The 19,624-nt window shown below is 37.0% G+C and overlaps 1 protein-coding gene across 1 annotated transcript in view; it reads left to right on the top strand.

The window, feature by feature from the left end:
* The first annotated feature begins 2,558 nt into the window (after nucleotides 1-2,558).
* LOC124643736 (putative fatty acyl-CoA reductase CG8306) overlaps nucleotides 2,559-19,624 on the top strand; it is a 47,199-nt gene continuing 30,133 nt past the window's right edge. The window contains exon 1 of the mRNA XM_047182796.1: nucleotides 2,559-2,677. The gene's annotated coding sequence lies outside the window, so the exon portion shown is untranslated. The remainder of the gene's footprint in view (nucleotides 2,678-19,624) is intronic.

The raw sequence follows: 19,624 nt of genomic DNA, 5'->3' as shown, positions 1-19,624 counted from the left end.
TAAAGTACAAAAATTAAATATACGGAACGTTTCTAATGGTTATGCGTATTCCGTTGTTTTGAAGTCAACGGGCCCTGAAAATTCAATATCCGACGATTCAGATCTTTGATTTTGCTGACCCCGCAGTTGCTGGCATAAGGGACAGGATCCGCGTACGAAGTCGCGGGCAGAAGCTAGTTTTAAATAATAACCATCATCTAAGGGTGCGTCCACATCTGGCGAATGCGCCGCGAATGCGCAGCACGCGAGCCGATCGCGAGCTGTCCGCGAGCTGCGCGCGTGCAGTCACTGCAATAGTTCGGTGCGCCTCTTTAGCGCAACTCACGCAAGGCTCGTATAGAGCGCGCGAGCGGCGCGCGATCTGCGCGCAATCAGTTCTCGCCCTTAGGGTGCGTCCACATCTGGCGAATGCGCCGCGAATGCGCAGCACGCGAGCCGATCGCGAGCTGTCCGCGAGCTGCGCGCGTGCATTTTTGTTCGTGCGCCGCTTCTGCTTGGCCCGCGCGCAGCTCGCGCGCGACCTAAGCGCCGCACGCGAGCGGCGCGCAGGCGGCGCGCGACGTCTGCCATCTTCGATAGTACTGAGCCAATATACGGAACTGTAAGGGCGAGAACTGATTGCGCGCAGATCGCGCGCCGCTCGCGCGCTCTATACGAGCGTTGCGTGAGTTGCGCTAAAGAGGCGCACCGAACTATTGCAGTGACTGCACGCGCGCAGCTCGCGGACAGCTCGCGATCGGCTCGCGTGCTGCGCATTCGCGGCGCATTCGCCAGATGTGGACGCACCCTTACAGTTCCGTATATTGGCTCAGTACTATCGAAGATGGCAGACGTCGCGCGCCGCCTGCGCGCCGCTCGCGTGCGGCGCTTAGGTCGCGCGCGAGCTGCGCGCGGGCGGCGCAGAAGCGGCGCACGAACAAAAATGCACGCGCGCAGCTCGCGGACAGCTCGCGATCGGCTCGCGTGCTGCGCATTCGCGGCGCATTCGCCAGATGTGGACGCACCCTGAGACAATCGGATCAAAATTGATGATTATCGAAATTGCACAAGCCTTGTCGTTGTAATTTCATCATCATGTAGGTATATACTTACTGCTTATCATGCTTCGTAATTGCTAATTAGTTACACGGATATATCAATTTGCGTTTGTGAGTTCCGTCGGTTTAATTTATTTTAATTTCTAGACTTTTTCATGTATTAGATCGAACTGTGTGTAAATAAATAAAGGAACCTTTCTTTTTTATGGGAGGTCGTTAAATGACCTCTCCCGCTGTGGGTGCAGCGTGAGGGAGTGTCAGACTCTTACTGACTAAAACCCATCATGTCCCTTTATGTAAAAAAGCAACGGTAATTCGCGCGAACAATCCCGCAGCTTCTTCAATGTAGTGGCATCTAAGGTAATTAATTTAACCATCTTCCAAGAATCGTAGCGTCATCAAAATTGACTGTATGTATGTACGTAGTTCTGATGACAATACCTATAATAAATATGGTAGGTACTGTTGAAGTACTCTGATGGAACATCGTATCATAACAGTGTTTGGACTTGTTGGAAAGGTCTCGTTGAACTTTGCTTACGACTTAGTTTTGCGTGTTTTTATTTTACACTATGAATTGATTACTTCTTAAACCTATAAGCACTTAAATGTTTTTTATATACTTATTGAAAGTATTAAAAATATGAATCTTAGGTTTCTATCTTACGAATTGATACGGAAAATCAACATAGGACCTAAAAACCAGTTGTGATATATTGACAAACACATAGTTACCCCATTTTGAACACTAAAACAGTAAATACCGTTGGTTTATGCTAATTGCATAACTCAGTTATCTTATTAGCCTACCTAACCAATAAAATATAAACTGCTCTTCTATAGTTATAGATTTAAAATAGAATCGAGTTAACTGGGACAGCCATTCTTTTAAACGACGTACAATACCTAAAAAGTAATATCATAAATACACATAATGACAGTTTGTTATATGATATTAATCGCCCACGAATTAGTCAGCACGGGTTCCTTCTCCGAGCCTTTTTTCCGACTATGTTGGGGTCGGCTTCCAGTCTAACCGGATGCAGCTGAGTACCAGTGCTTTACAAGGAGCGGCTGCCTATCTGACCTCCTCAACCCAGTTACCCGGGCAACCCAATACACATTGGTTAGACTGGTGCATAGGTTCTGATTATAAACTATGTTACTGTCTAATTTCATCAAAATGTATTTAGTAGTTTTCGCGTGAATGAGTAACAAACCTACGTAGGTACATGCATATTATATTCTTACAAATTGTATATAAATTGTAGGATATACTTAGAAAGGCAGTTAGAATACTTTTACGGGTAAGTAATGGCTGGATCTATTTAAATAAAGTCTACCTAATGTCGTTTATCCGGTAAAACCGCTTGAATTTACTAGAACCAACTACAAACAAACATTAAGAAAACCAACAAAAGAAAAATGATTTTGCATATTTTAGATAGTCTCAAAGTACAATCCACAACATAAAATAATGTTAAAAAAGTTTTTATCACAAACTTACGGAACCCCAAAACGCGGCGAAACTCACAGATGTTAACTCAGTAACTCTTGCGCATCGGCCAAGCGCGCACGGTTATACCATAAACAATTTGTTTTATGTGAAAACTATTTGGACTTTAAACCTATTTACACCGGTAAGTGTCTATGGTTTTAGTACTTATTTTTATAGTAGATCTTATTGGTTAAATAGTTGCTTGAAAAATATATTTTTTGTAAGGAAAAATTAGATTGTTTTATGAAGTGTGAAAAGTAAATTAGTGCATGTATAAGATTCTATCTTACTGTAGCAAATTGTAGCTACTTACGGTCGCTCTCAAAGTCTCAATCTATCCATGGTTTTGAGTACTAAGATAGGATTTCACATTTCTTGTATGAGGTTTATTTCAAAATTCTAGCTCTAGTACCTAACTACGTTTTTTATGCTAGCATGGCAAAATATAAAAGTTTTTTTTTTTCATAATGCTTGTAATGTTTAATGTTGTTTTTGGAAAAATTGCCGTTTAAGCCTAAATGACGTTTCTGAAATTTAAATATTTTTGCCATTTATTTAAATTATTTTCAAATAATAATTATGTAAATATCAAATAATATTTAAATAAAATTGCTTCGTTTGGCTCTTATAGGTCTGGCAGTCTTAGGTTTGATTTCCCATAGGTTTGAGTTCACGCAGTTATTTATTTAATTTCAACTTTTAGAAAAATATTGTTGAATAAAATGAATTGATGAAGAAGGAAATATATCTAAGTATCTAAAAATATATATCAAATAAATATGCATCCAGTTAGACTGGTAGCCGACCCTTACATAGTCGGGAAAAGACTAGGCAAATGATGATCGGTATCGACAAAACTACTGAGGCTTCAAAGACAGAAACCTCTTTACAGAAACCATTATACAAATACCTATATATTTTTTTTGCCATATAATAATGTAATTATAACCGCCAATTGTTTCCAATTATGATAATTGATACTTGCACATTTAATTGTTCAAGTATTTTTTATTACTGAAATTATATTTTTATGTAAATTACACTGGACAATAACTTTACTTATAACGGGTGTGTCGTTCACAATCACATTAAATCCTATCGCATATACTTTATGATATTCTATGGCGAATTGTAAAAAAAATAACCTAATCCATTCAGTGGTTTAACCACAGGAGTCATTTTTCGTTTTTATAATTTACAACATCATGTGTAAAACAGAGATAAAGTTAGGAGTATCGTTGATCAGTTGACAGCTGTCAGTTTTCAAGGGAGAATTTCAGTTGTTTGTAATGACTGACTTTTATATGGTGTTCTAATTTTTGCACATTTTTATTCCATTTACTTTGTTTGAAAAAAAAAAATTTTTATTTATACCTATTTTTCTTTTATCTTTGTGTTAATCGACATATATTAACCAGTAGGTATATTAACGCATTTCATTTAATGTGATTATGAACGACACACCCGATATGTAAATAACAAATAAATAATCAAGCACCTGCAATAGTGTATGCGTATTTGCATCGGTATGTGCAGTGAGTTACTTATTAACATATAACAAACTTAGGTAGGCACCTAAATACTGATTTTTTCAATTGTGTTACTAGCATTAAAAAAAACCAAGCACTAAATGTTGTTGAAGGAGTTCTAATATCTAATCATACTGGCTTTTACAGTATTTATTTTTTATATTTCAAATATTATATTTTTATATGTCACTTGACTTGTAAATTTTTTTCTCAATAAGTTTTTCCCTTTACATAATAACGTATTTTCAATTACAACTATTTTACAACAAATGTCACATCTCTTTTCATACCTACACAATCTCTTGCACAGGCCTTTTTTTAACGACGTCAAAAATCATCAAATGTGTCCCGCTGTGGGTTAGCAGCGGTGAGGGAGTGTCAGACTCCTAAAAACCGTCTTGTTCCGTCGTAGGCCTTTTATGTATAGTTATCGGCACGGATATTGAGCCCTGACCTTCACCTGCGCAGAAGCGATTTATTGGTTTATTGCCTTATGTTTACAGTGCGCAAAGGGATCCCCATCCCCACTCTTCTGCCGAGAGCTCAATATCCGTGCCGATAACTTTACCAGCGCCGCGGTAACTCGCGCGGACAACCCGCAGCCCCGGCAGGCCTTGGCCCTACTGGGCCCCGCTGGGTGCATAAGCCTCCCGTGGGAACTAATTCACGCATCCGGATAAAATACTTTTTATCCACAAATATAAATAGGCTACTGCGTATAGCCTCCCTGAATAAGCGGGCTTTCTAACAGTATAAGAATTTCTTTCCCAAATCGGACTTAAGATTGGTGCGTCCAATTATTCGGATACTCTCAAAGTTATTAAAAAAGGATTCTGACGTCAAAGGTTTTGTGTGAAATTAAACGCACTAGTGACTGCTTAGTGGTTGCAATTCCCTGTAAATTAAAATTTTAAAAGTTTTCTTATATTTTTCCCTCTATTTTTTGTTACTTTAATTGCTATTAGGTATTAACTACTGTAACCTTAACCGTAACTGTAATATTAACCGTACAGGGATAAAATACAGCCTATGTTACTCGGGAAGAGTGCAGTTTTCCAACGGTGATAGGATTTTACAAAACAACAAAAAATGTTTTCTCTATATTACAGTTATCGGCACGGATATCGGGCCATGACCTTCACCTGCGCAGAAGCGATTTACTGCCTTATTGCCTTATGCGTACAGGTGCGCAAAGCGATCCCCACTCTTCCGCCGAGAGCCCAATATCCGTGCCGGCATCTGTATATTACTATAGATAAGTATAGGTGAACATTAAGCTCCAATCTTACAATCGTGATCGTCGAATGCTCAAATTGAATGGGTACAAAGTTTACTACTTACCAATTAACATTAGCTTACATCATCTTCATAGATAATGGGTATAATTTAGGCGATCACCAAAAATATTTTTAAGACTCTAAGCTGAGGCACCAAATAAAATAAACAACTCCAAAAAAAATAAATTGACTTTATTAAAAGGGCACTAAAGTATATAATATTATGATCCAAAAAAAAATAAAATAACATCAGAAAAATCGCAAATCTCGCACAAATATTATTTTTGGTTCCCAAAATGGATTAATGGTCACCAAATTCTATCCAACTAAAAGATTAATATTATTACCAAAATCAAAGTTAGTGACGAAAACGAATCGCTGCAAAACCGACTCCACGTAGTCTTGTCTGCCCTACCCCTAGAGTGCAATTCAAATCCACGTAGGCGCAGAGGGGCGAGGCGGCCTGCGAGCTGAGGCGCAGGTAGTTTTTAAGGCTCGCCGCCGCGGCTGAGGCTGGCCGGCTCCGCCGGCCAGCAAGCCGAAGCTGCGGTGGTGCGATAAGCTCGCATGGGACCGCCGGAGCCCCGCAGTGCCGGAGCCGTGACAGAAGCCATGCTTGCTGCATGTTGCGTGCTTACATTTTACTACTGAGTTACACACAAATTCATATAACAATAAATAAGCGACGTACGTTTGGGAACCCCAGTATATTAATTGGTATTTGGGAAATATTCTAGCGATCGTTAGCTTTTTTAGTCTAACAAAAATGACCAAATTAGGAGTCATGGTATTACATAATTGGTAACATCTAAGTAGTGACAATATATAATATTTGGTCTAAAGTGTATTTTAAAGGCGTCCATATATTTTTTTAGTAGTCAATAATACGAAAAAATGGTTTTACCTAATAATATTTTTGGAAACGTTATTTGGTGACCATTTATCCATTTTGGTAACCGTTTGGAATTTTTTTGGTAGTAAAATAGGTACTTTTTTGGGTGGTGTTTAAACACAAGCCATAGATAATTATTTTTACCGGAAAAAGATTTTGAAAAATACAAGTTGGTTTGGTTTCACGCGGTATTTCTCGCGGTTTTGACCCTCGCGTAGTAAATAAAAAAAAAAATTGACACAGCCCAATAAAGTAGTCTATGATCCATCATTGACTTGCACTTTATGGTAGGACCTGACTATCATTTGAACGTCTTTCGAAGTCGTTACTGGTAGTCCGCAGTCAGAAAGTCTTACAACGAGGGTGTATCGGGTTGCCTGGGCAACTGGGTTGAGGAGGTCAGATAGGAAGTCGCTCTATGTAAAACACTGGTAGTTACTCAGCATCGCATTCGGTGAGACTGGAAGCCGACCGTAACATAGCTGGGAAAAGGCTAGGCAAGTGATGATGAATGGTAACAACCGAACATATTTTCGCGATATTTATAATAGTTACAATCTTATCTAAGTAACTAAATCTTAACAATCCCAGTTAGAACAAAACAGCGTTAAAACTTAAAAGCAATTGCTTCAATGAACAGTTAAACTACGTGAAAGTATTTTCAAAATGGCGGCACGTCACAACGGGACGACCATGGCGTATAATGCCATGGCGTTTTATGGTAAACATGACAATTATAAGGGCTTACCGCCATGGTGACGAGTGTGAGAAAAAAACCATTGATTGTTTTATTACTTTATGCTTTGAAATTTTAATGACTTGACCTTCAAAAAAATAAGTAAAATCAGTTAGAAGGTTCGTGAAAAATAAGTAAACTTATGCTAAGTATGTCAAAAATAAAATTGAACATCTCTGGCAGTTGTTGCGGTGAAGTCAGAAAGTTTGACAGCCAGTCTTACTAAGGGGTATCGGGAGCCTGGGTTACTGGGTCTGGGTTACTCAGGAGGTCAGATAGGGCAGTCGCTTCTTGTAAAACACTGGTATTCAGTGCATGCGGTAAGACCTGAAGCCGGCCCCAACACACTTGGGAAAAGGCAATTCAGATGACGATAGGTACCTACAGATACCAAAAATACAATGCAGAATCAAAAAATCTCTAGCTTTAGGAAAACAAAGCCATCATCGACACTGATACATAATTTGCAAAACCGGCTAACAAAATGGGCGGGAATACATTTTAATAATAATAATATGGTAGATGGTGACAGAATACTAAATAGTTACTTTGTAAATATGGTGTTCTTTCCTCATGACCTTGCCACACTTTAAAACTACAGACTACCTAGCCGTTACTTGGTATTATGAAGTAGAACTGGCAACAAATTCCATGAACATTCTAATAAAAAACCTTGTTTATAGATAGTCTGTACTCTAATCTAACTCTCTGTACTCTGGCTTCCGCCCACGGCTTCACTCGCGTCCCGTGGGAACTACTTTCCGTAACCGGCCGAAATATAGCCTATGTTTTCCGGGGATAGAGTAGCTTCCTTTAGTTAAGGCGAGGAATTGGTCAACAATAATTCCATAACCGGCACGCGCATCTAAGGCGCCAAAAGGGGTCGGAGCGTCTGAGCGGGGCGAGGATAACAATACGCGCGCTAGCTTATAACTAAAAGTCGTAAGCGACAAAATGGTTTTGTAATTTTATTATTTAGAAATGATAATTTGATAAAAATTCCTTCTACAATTTTAAAGAGTATGTATATACTCAACTACTAAAAAAGTTAAGAGGCTTAAATCGGTCCCGTTTGCCCATAATATGTGAATCTCTTTTTAAAAAGAGGTATGTTTGATATATTTTTCTCTGTTATAAAAGTTACCTAATCATGTTTTCACGTCTAACAAAATAAGGTTTATATCATGAACTTTCAGGTAACCAAGTTGTATTTTGATCCGTTTTGTATTTACTGAGAAAAATTGAGATCCTTGGCGCCAAAAATTCCAATTCGTCCTCTTAAAGAATTTTCAAATCGGTTTAGAAGTTCAAACAAACAAACTTTCACGCAATAGAAACCATTCCTTTTAGCTGTTTCCCGCGTCGCTTGGATAAAAGTCCCTACCTAAAAAACGTGGTGTGCATAGGCCCTAAAGCCTTTCTTGATAAATGGAATCTATACGTAAGTACCTAGGTATATCCGTCTAACTCTTTGTCTGAAATTAGCGGGTTGAAGTACCTAAGCAAAGAAAAAAACTTCAGCGTTATAATATCAGTATCTAAGATGAGAATCACGTACAAGTCATCGTACCTATTGTAAGAGGAAAAAATGTAGTGATTTTCACGTCTTTAAGCATTTACGACCACAGTACCTACAGAAATGTATGACGCAATTCGTGAACAAAAAACTGCATTACTACATAAAGTTAAAGGAACAAAGTCTTCCGCATATGTCTATCTGTTCGTTCGCGATAGTAATAAAAACTAATGATGCGGATTTTTGAGCAGTTTTTACTGATTCTAAAAGATTCTTAAACCTTTTTTTAACGAACGCTACAAATCATCAAAAATGCCCCCTTTAAATGGCTGTGGGTTAGCAGTGGTGAGGGACCGTCAGACTCTAACTGACTAAAAACCGTCGTGATCCGCCGTAGGCCTTTTATGTACCAGGGCCGCGGTAACTCTTTCGAACAATCCCGCAGCCCAAGCATCGTGGAAGGCTTTGGGCTACTTTTTATGCGGGTGAGCAAAATAGTTCCCTCAGGAAGTGAGTGGAATCGCTGGCAGAAAATAGTGCGTAAATAAAATGTTTCAAAAGTCGTAGCGGCCCAGTGGTTAAGGCACCAACCGCTCAAGTAAGTATTAGGGTCGGGCAAGTACTAAAGTAACTTTTCTAAGGACACCAATGACTGAGCAAAATCAGAGTAAAAATATCTAAAAGAAACCTAAACATTAAAGTCTGAAATCGCCTATCTGCTTGTGATCGCCCTGTCTTCTCTACATAAGAATAAGTCTGTGCTCTGCAGCAGTGGGACGTTAAAAAAGGCTGATGATGATGATGATGAAATACGTCACTTTGACGCAAGTTCTGTTTACCTCCAACAAACAACACTGCTTAAGAATTGCATGGCCATTTGTAAAACAGGAAAATCAAGTAAATTGCCTACCTTTGATGCAGAAACGTCACTACCATGCTAACTATGGTTGACATTATTCCTTCTGGGGCCCGATTCTCCTAAGTTAATAATGTCAAAATCGAATAGAAATCGAATTGTAATATGATCGTAATAGCAGTTTTAACCATATCGGGCATTCTGCTACTAATAAAAGACCAATCGTATTCGATTGACATTTGATTGGTGTGCTATGTTGGTGATTTTGGTCTATACGGTAGTTTGCTGTACAATCATTTTGCAATCGTAAATCATTTGCAGACAAAATGATTCATTATTGGATGACAGAAAAGGATAAAAACGTTTATTTCAAAGAAAAAATAGCGGAATGCCACATACGCGTCAATCGTAATCGAGTCGTGATCGGATCGCAGTCGAATGTGAATCGTATGTTGCTTAAGTAAAATTAGGAGAATCGGGCCCCTGGTAATTTGCTTACAGGAGATAGACTTTAGACTTTGTATATAACATATGTAGGTAATACCTACTAGGTATGCTAGTTTTTACCAAAAGCGGGAGGGGTCAATTGGTGATTTCCCATAAAAAAAAAAAACATTGAAAGAATTTTTCATATCAAATAATTAGGGAGATGAATGCGTGAGCTGAGATAGCTCGTTCAAGCAAAGAAACAAACAAACAAAAAACAATTTGCGTAACTTACAATCAAAAAAAAGAAAATCCATTACCCCAGCACTTGCTTACAATTTTGAAAGCACAAACACATGACTATTAAAGAACCATCAAACCAGACATTATATTACTTACCCAGTTATTACATAAACTGGCAACCACGAACCACGCTTTCTAGTTTTCCAACAGCTATGCAAAATGCATTGAAATTCATACTCTTTTCTCTTTCATTAGGTACCTAACATTCAAAAAGATTTATTCAAATACCTAGCTAGATATTTAATGCAAATGTCTAATGTTAACCTACATTGTCTGTATGCTAATAAAGCGTGCTGATATTATAAATGCGAAAGTTTGTAAGCATGTATAAGTGTTCTTATTTCATGTAAAAACTTCTGGTTTGGTTTTGATGAAACTTAGCATTCATGTCATGTGGCATACAAATTAGGGTATACATAGGGTTCTTTTGGGTTTGGTGAAGGAAAACATCTTGAGGAAACCTGGACTATTTAGTCTGAAATCAGCAACCCGCATTGAGCAAGCGTGGTGATTAATGCTCAATCCTTCTCCGCGTGGTTTTTGGCACTTTAAATAATAATGGATAGTGTGAAAGTATAAAATTATGATAGATGTTCCTATGTATGAAATATACGTAATGGTCATTTCCGTGTGCACTTTAGACTGTCTCATGTTGACTAATATTCGACCTTATTGCTTAGAGTATAATGTCGAAATTTCTTATATCTTGCACCAGTGATGAAGTGATATTACATTCTAATTCTGGCAATTATTGCTTATCCGAATTTGATCTGACTTTACTGACTAAACTTATGAAAGGTAGAGTATATGCAGAATTACTCTGCCAATGTGAAGTTAAGTTTCAAGAGCAAGAGCCGAATCTTAAGCTGTGTGTGGCACGAAATTAAAAGTTAATTTACATTGATCACCCATCTACCGGCTGACCGTGGGAAGTATATTTTGACCTTTCATCGATCGACCCGTAGGTACAATTTTTAGCAAGCGGTCACGAGTTTGATGCGTTTTTAGTCCATTAGACTTTAGTCAAATTGGACTTTCGTCTTTAACTTTGATTTTTGATCGACCCGGATTCAGAAAGTGTTAAGGAAAAATATTTCTAATTTTGATTCGTCATAGCTACTAAAATATGTACCTACTTAATTATAATTTGAATTTAACTGTAAGTTTATGAGTAGTATGAGTTTATGAGTAATAATTCGATGTTTTTAAAATAAGAATAGCTTTTGCTTTTATTACTAAGTATAGAGCTATGACATTGTAAAACTATTGCCTTTTTTCGATAGTTACCAAAAAATACTTCTTTCTTACGCGACTCAGATCTTGGCAAGTGTAAGTGGAATATGAACGTTATCATACCACGATGACTTAACATTTTTTATTTAGTTATATTTTTTAATAGTTTTGTAAGGTACATAAATAATAGCCTTCATCTTTACGGTTTATGTCTAGAAGGCTGTATGAGACAATATAACGTATTTTATAGTTCTAAATAGACTGTTAAACCTTAGTCCCATTAAATCAGCTAAACTTTTTTTTACTTCTTGACTCTGAGAATCATCTAAATACGGTGGAGATTGTCAAACTTTATCGTTCTGAACTTGGCTACTCTGGACTTTGGGCACGTTAATGTTGGTCATGCTTGTGATCTCTCTCCGGTGGTGTCGGATTGTCGTCCCATCGCACGTAGAGAGTGAAGGAATAGTGCGAGCACCTGTGTCTGTGCAAATGCTTATGCACTCCTTACTTATATGAGAACAGCCGCCGTGGCCGATATATAATCAATATGGACTTCACACTAGTCAAAAAGTATCAACAAAACACTACTTCGTTTGTGCAAGGCGTCGAATAACTGCCTTTAGAGGTAAAGATTTTTGTCGAAATCTATATTTAACCCTAAAAAGACAAGTCAACACTCAAATTATTGACTTTTGAGGCAAACAAGTTACGGACTTTATGTATTCTACTTATTTACTTTGTTGTAATGTTTGTAAAGCATTTACAAAGTTTGAAGGTTATGAGATGTCTTGTCTATGCTCTACCACGGAGTAAGGAATGATGAGTGGAGATGCCATAAAACAAGTAGAGCAGGCGCCTTCTTGTAGGTCAAATGCGAAGCGGTGGACGTGACCAAATCAATCAGTTACGAGTGATCTAACGTGGAGTTCGGGTTCTTTGAGATGTCTGATGAACGAATTTTATTTTTTACAAAAAATGGGCGCGTTAAAATCAAAGTCAAAGTCAAAGTATTTATTATTTGTAAAACATAAGTAAAAATAAAATGTAGATCTTAAAATTAAATAAAATAGTGCGCTATGTTCTGTCTATGGTGAGACGTAGGTACAAATATAGTTTGGACTACGTACTACGTAAAATAAGAAATTTTTACAATTAAATCTAGAATTAAATTATATCAAAATCTAAATTAGTCATTTAAGAACTCATCGACCGTGTAGAAACATTTCTCAATTAGAATTTTTTGCAATGTCTTCTTAAATTTATGGAGAGGTAGTATTTTAACCTCATCTGGAATTTTATTGTACAGTAAGATATCTTGTCCCCCGAACACCCGCATTTTGGCGTGCTATTTTCTTAGGAGATTTTCCGTTATGACATCTCCGCTAGTCATTTTGTTCTCTGTCTTTAACCAACCTTCTTGGCTTACGTTCAATGATAAAAAGTAGGTATGTCATCGATTTATTGTTTACTTGAAGTAAATATATTACCTATGCGCAGTCACCTCTGTCTGTCTTTACTATAAAATACGAAATAAAATTCATTTATGAGTGTGTGACACTATTCATAAATTGCCCATTTTCCAACTAAGTATGTAGGTATGTTGGGGTCGGCTTCCAGTCTAACCAGATGCAGCTGAGTACCAGTGTGTTACAAGGAGCGACTGCCTATCTGCCCTCCTCGACCCAAGTTACCTGGGCACCCAATACCGCTTGGTAAGACTGATGTCAGACTTACCGGCTTCTGAGTACGCGTAACGACTGCCAAAGAATTTCAAATGAGAGTAGGGACCTACTAATTTAACGTGCATTCCGAAACACGAATGCCGCCAAAAATATAACTTCGAAAATTCTTATGTAAATACTTATTTATAGATCTATAATACTTAAGGTTAATGACCTTACAACATATCGACTGCAAGCAAGCAATACCTCCTATCTGACTCCGGGTGGATTTTAAAGGGGAACAATAAAACTTAATAAAATCCTTATTCCGAGGTAGGTATAATGAGATACTGAAAATCCAAGTTTTCTTTATTTACGCATAGTATTGATTAATAAAGTTTTTTGTTTTTATTTTGAATCTTAAGCTACCTTAAACCTTTTGGTAGATACAAGTTTTTTGAAACAAAAATGTCAGATAGGAGGTATTGCTTGCTTGCAGTCGATATGTAAAAAGGATAATCTAGCAAAAACCTGGGCGAGGTGGATTGCCTTTTATAAATATTTTGAGGTCACCAAATAATGTCTAAAACTTGTATAGAACATAGAACCCCAATCCGCCTTGAGCAAGCATAGTAATGAACTCTTATTCCTTCTCTGTTATACTTAAATATTATACTGATATTCCTTCTCTGATAGTTGACTATAAAAAAATTATAGTCAACTAGCCGTTTTCCCGCGGTTGCACCCGCGTCCCGTGGGAACTACTGCCCGCACCGGGATAAAATATAGCCTATGTTGCTCGGGGACAGTGTAGCTTTCCAACAGTGAAAGAATTTTTCATATCGGTTGGGTATTTTCGTTGGCTTTAGGGTACAAACAAAAAAAATGTTTCCTCTTTACTATATTAAAATTACAGATTTAACCATGGTTTTGCGATTAGACGGTTAAACGGAGCTGATTTCAATATTCAATCTCTATTTGCAAACAAAGGATAGATAGGTTACAAAAATCCACTTTACGGAAATAAAAGTAGAATGAATCACTGAATATTATTTTTGGAAATTGCATAAGAAACTTCAGACAACGTCTAGTTTCAAAACATTCGATTTCAGAATACTTACGGACATTGACCTATAGCTTACATAATGCAGGATTTCCTTGTATTCATAATACGAACCGAGACTGGGGTGACTGACCTTTGTCTAGTCGTTCGATACTCAATAATTTCGAAAAGGATTATTTAAAAGCTTTATTTGAATTTATTTAGCGTATCTTTTACTGAAGTTGGCTCTGTACTAAGTACATCTTGGACACCAATGACTGTGTTTCGGATGGCACGTTAAACTGTAGTTCCCGGCTGTCATTGAACATTCTTGGCGGTCGTTACGGGTACCTAGTCAGAAGGCAGTAGGTAAGTCTGACACCAGTCTTACCAAGGGATATTGGGTTGCCCGGGTAACTGGGTTGAGGAGGTCAGATAGGGCAGACGCTCCTTGTAAAACACTGGTAACTACTCAGCTGACCCCAGCCTGACTCAGCCGACCCCGACATAGTTGGGAAAAGGCTCGAAAGATGAAATAACATTAATATCTGTGGTTTAGCCATTTAACGCGTTACCTCGTAATTCTCTAAAAGGTCGTTTCGCCTACATTTCATTTCAAAGCTACGAACGGCCAATGCCTTTTAAAAATCTTTAGCACAAAATCCGAGGTCATGCAATAGTTCCAAAGTCCATACAGTGGTGTTTACGGTTTTGAATACCTACTATTAAATAATACATAAATAACATAGTTAGGTACAGTCAGCACCAAAAGTCGATGAACAGAATCAACATGACAAAACACCTGTTCACAATAAAATGCCATAAGTTATAGTCGCAACTAGGAAACAAAATAGACTGTACACCAGAAACTTACAAAAGTCGTTAAACACAAGTATTTCAAAAGTATCTGTGCACTAGTATTCCTAAAGTCGCTGTACACCATCAATCCAAATGTCGCTGAACATCATTGTATCAAAAGTCACTAAACAGCAGTAAATACAAAATTAGGTTAACAAAGTATATTTTTAATGTTGCCGTGTGTTAATGTACTTTTGACGCTTATGTTGTTCAGCTACTTTTGGGACAGTACTTGCTTGACCTTAATAATGTATGTTACATGTTAGTATCTATTTCAATAATTTTAATAATTATTTTGGAAATACACTGTTTTGCAAAAAAAGCGGGCACCTATGCGAAATCTTAGTTTTAAGGACTTTACGTGTATTTCAAAGGGTTTTAATGATTGTAGTATGTTTCTAGCATCAAAAGGGTTTAGCCAAGCATGCGTGAGAGTGTATTCTAAATTTGAATTTTGTACAATTGCTAAGAAATTGGTTAAACCTTGTTTTGGACTAATTGCTGGCAGAAAGTTCGTCGGTGTTTTGAAAAGTTTTTGAAGTGATTTTCAGAAAACTGATAATGCAGTCTTAATTAATGATTAATGTACCTTTTTGTTAGATCAAAATATTTTTGAAAAACTATGCGTATTTGATAAAATTTTCACCTGCTCTAAATGGGTTATACTGATGATTGATGGCAATGTTAAGAGTTTCGGTATTTTAGTGTAAAGCGTTCTTCTGTTTAGATATTATACCCACGTGTTTTAAAATATCGCTTTTTCATAATTAAACACTATTTAGAGGAGTATCAGTACATTGGGCTGCGACAAAACCAATTTAAAGTAAGCAGTGCCGATCACAACTCGTCTCCTTTCGGACTTTAACATTTTTAAAAACCTCGTCTCTTGGGAAACTCCGTAGACCTCCGAAGATCTATGAGTCTGAGCGTTCAATCAAATAGCGTGTTTTCATCCCACTGACATTTTATTAAATACACTTGCCTGCACCGAGATTTCCTAGTATCTACAGCACTTTCCTGCTTAAATCATAACAATAATTGGCTATCTGCTCATTTCTTAAGAAACATACGTTTGGTCAATACTTTTGAATTCTTGACTCCCTTTCAGCGAAATCATCGTTTAGTAACCCGATACCTATGGAGTTATAGAGAGCTTCAACGCGGCAATAATTAGACTTTTTAGATAGCTTAAATCCTCCTCATCATTTTTCATGTGGTTAATTTTAACATTTATCACAAAATTTGGTATTTTTTAATGTCAAAGTCCGATAGGAGACGAGTTGCGATCGGCACTGCTTACTTTAAATTGGTTTTGTCGCAGCCCAATGTACTGATACTCCTATAAATAGTGTTTAATTATGAAAAAGCGATATTTTAAAACACGTGGGTACAATATTTAAACAGTAGAACGCTTTACACTAAAATACCGAAACTCTTAACATTGCCATCAATCATCAGTATAGCCCATTTAGAGCAGGTGAAAATTTTATCAAATACGCATAGTTTTTCAAAAATGTTTTATCTAACAAAAATGTACATTCATCATTAATTAAAACTGCATTAGAGGAAGTGAAGCATATTTGGAATACCAGTTTGTTTTTTGAAAATAAATTGAAGGAGAAACGGGATAGCTCAATAAAAAATACATTAAATTATTGTCAAAATATTAAACTTTAATAATGAGAACAATCAAATATAAAAAATACCAGATATATTATCAAAATGCCTATCAAACTAAAAATACTCCAAAAACGTGATTTGACTTAGGGTGCAGATAATTTGGAATATAGTATTCCAAATTATATTCATTTTTTTTTTCTTTGAAAATTGCTAACACTTTTTCTTAGAAACTAATAGAATTCTAAATGTTTTATAGTCATTGGCTCTTTACAAAAAAAGAAACTTTTACAAAAAAATAAAACCGACTCCCAAAAAACTGAAAAGCAAAAAAAACACGGTATTCCAAATTAACAACACGCCAACTTAACTTAAAGTTGCATGTCAAATTTTTAATTCTAGAAATATTCACAAAATCATAGTAATATCTTAAACTAACAAGGTCACTCCGCAATTAAAATAATTACAATAAAGATTTAGAGTATTACAGCAAATGATTACCACTGATTGCATTCTTACCGAAAAAGTTTTCAAATCAGGCTTCTCGTTCGCTGGGGGCTGGTAGCCGAAATGTCAAGATAGCGTCCTGTTTTTAATGCTGTATGGCTTTCTGTATCGTTTGACGTTATGTTTACGGCATAAAAACTCAGATGGCGTTTATATATATTTAGATATCGAAGTATTCCAAGTTACCTGCAGTATTCCAAATATGCTGCAGTTCCTCTATCAGTTTTCTGAAAATCACTTCAAAAACTTTTCAAAACACCGACGAACTTTCTGCCGGCAATTAGTCCAAAACAAGGTTTAACCAATTTCTTAGCAATTGTACAAAATTCAAATTTAGAATACACTCTCACGCATGCTTGGCTAACCCTTTTGATGCTAGAAACACTACAATCATTAAAACTAAGATTTCGCATAGGTGCCCGCTTTTTTTGCAAAAGAGTTTATATTCAATGTACAGAATTGACCTCTCTACAGATTTATTATACTTAGTCTGGCCATAAATACTGTTACACTTAATTATAAAAAAATATTACATTTGAATTTCGAATCTGTCATTTTTATATGATTGTTCATTGTGTTTTCTCATTTTGGCGCCAATACATTGTAAAATATTTTGCGATATTAAAATGGTGTGGGGTGATAAAGAGAACCGAATCGCTGTGATAGCATTACACAAAGTAGGTATGGAGCCAAATGCAATTTTTAAAACTCTCCATACACTTGGTATTAGTAAAATGTTTGTGTACCGGGCTATTAATAGGTACAATGAGACCTCCTCTGTTTGTGACAGAAAAAGATCTGGCCGTCCACGTAGTGTTCGTACGAAAAAGGTGGTCAAAGCAGTAAGGGAAAGAATTCGAAGAAATCCTGTCCGAAAGCAAAAGATTTTATCTCGGGAAATGAAGATAGCACCTAGAACCATGTCGCGTATTTTAAAAGATGACTTAGGACTTGCAGCCTATAAGAGACGCACTGGCCATTTCTTAACTGATAATTTAAAGAAGAATAGGGTGGTAAAATCGAAACAACTACTGAAGCGGTACGCAAAGGGAGGTCACAGAAAAATTTTGTTTACGGATGAGAAAATTTTTACAATTGAGCAACATTTTAACAAACAAAATGACCGTATTTATGCTCAAAGCTCTAAGGAAGCTTCCCAATTAGTCGACAGAGTGCAACGTGGACATTATCCGACTTCAGTGATGGTTTGGTGGGGTGTTAGCTATGAAGGAGTGACTGAGCCATATTTTTGTGAAAAAGGTATCAAAACATCGGCACAAGTGTATCAAGATACCATTCTTGAGAAGGTAGTTAAGCCCCTTAACATCACCATGTTCAATAACCAAGTATGGTCCTTCCAGCAAGACTCGGCGCCGGGTCATAAAGCTCGGTCCACGCAGTCTTGGTTGGAATCGAACGTTTCGGACTTCATCAGAGCTGAAGACTGGCCGTCGTCTAGTCCCGATCTTAATCCGCTGGATTATGATTTGTGGTCAGTTTTAGAGAGTACAGCTTGCTCTAAACGCCATGATAATTTGGAGTCCCTAAAACAATCTATACGATTGGCAGTGAAGAATTTTCCCATGGAAAGAGTGCGTGCTTCTATTGATAACTGGCCTCATCGTTTAAAGGACTGTATTGCAGCCAATGGAGACCACTTCGAATAAGCTTTTTATATTTTTAATTGTTTTATATTTATGTATTAAACTGACACACTGTAAAAGTAATAAATGTTATTTGCAGTTAACAATTTTCTTTTTTCTTTATTACAATATTTATGGCAAGACTAGGTAAGTATAGATTAGTATGATTACTGACAATAAAATATAATTGCTTCGTAAATAAGTATTGAAATAGATACTAACGTGTTAACATACATTATTAAGGTCAAGCAAGTACTGTCCCAAAAGTAGCTGAACAACATAAGCGTCAAAAGTACATTAACACACGGCAACATTAAAAATATACTTTGTTAACCTAATTTTGTATTTACTGCTGTTTAGTGACTTTTGATACAATGATGTTCAGCGACATTTGGATTGATGGTGTACAGCGACTTTAGGAATACTAGTGCACAGATACTTTTGAAATACTCGTGTTTAACGACTTTTGTAAGTTTCTGGTGTACAGTCTATTTTGTTTCCTAGTTGCGACTATAACTTATGGCATTTTATTGTGAACAGGTGTTTTGTCATGTTGATTCTGTTCATCGACTTTTGGTGCTGACTGTACCTACGTAGTTTTTACAAGATTTTTTATAGCCTTCATACGGTGATACTTAATAAAGGTGCGTTTTAAAAGCTAGCTAGCTGCTGCCGCTTCGATCCAAAACGGTTTCATGTGTAAATACATACAAACCAGTAGTGCAGCTGCGGCCGACTTCATGCAGTCGCGGCATGTGCGGTCGGCAGTTGCAGTCGGCAGCTGGCATTCAAAACGTATCTTAAAAACGGTTTCTTTCTACGGAGCGATTAGCGACAACTGTACCTGCAAGTTTAGTCTACTAAGTATCACAAATAATAGATGATCTTTTATCAAAATGGGAGCAGGGGCCCGATTCTCCTAAGTTAATAATGTCAAAATCGAATAGAAATCGAATTGCAATATGATCGCAATAGCAGTTTTAACCATAT

This window comes from Helicoverpa zea, chromosome 28 (genome assembly GCF_022581195.2).
Source record: "Helicoverpa zea isolate HzStark_Cry1AcR chromosome 28, ilHelZeax1.1, whole genome shotgun sequence".
In the NCBI taxonomy this organism is placed as follows: Eukaryota; Metazoa; Arthropoda; class Insecta; order Lepidoptera; family Noctuidae; genus Helicoverpa; species Helicoverpa zea.
The sequence above is the reverse complement of the archived record's forward strand: the minus strand, read 5'-3'. Positions and strand labels throughout refer to the sequence as shown.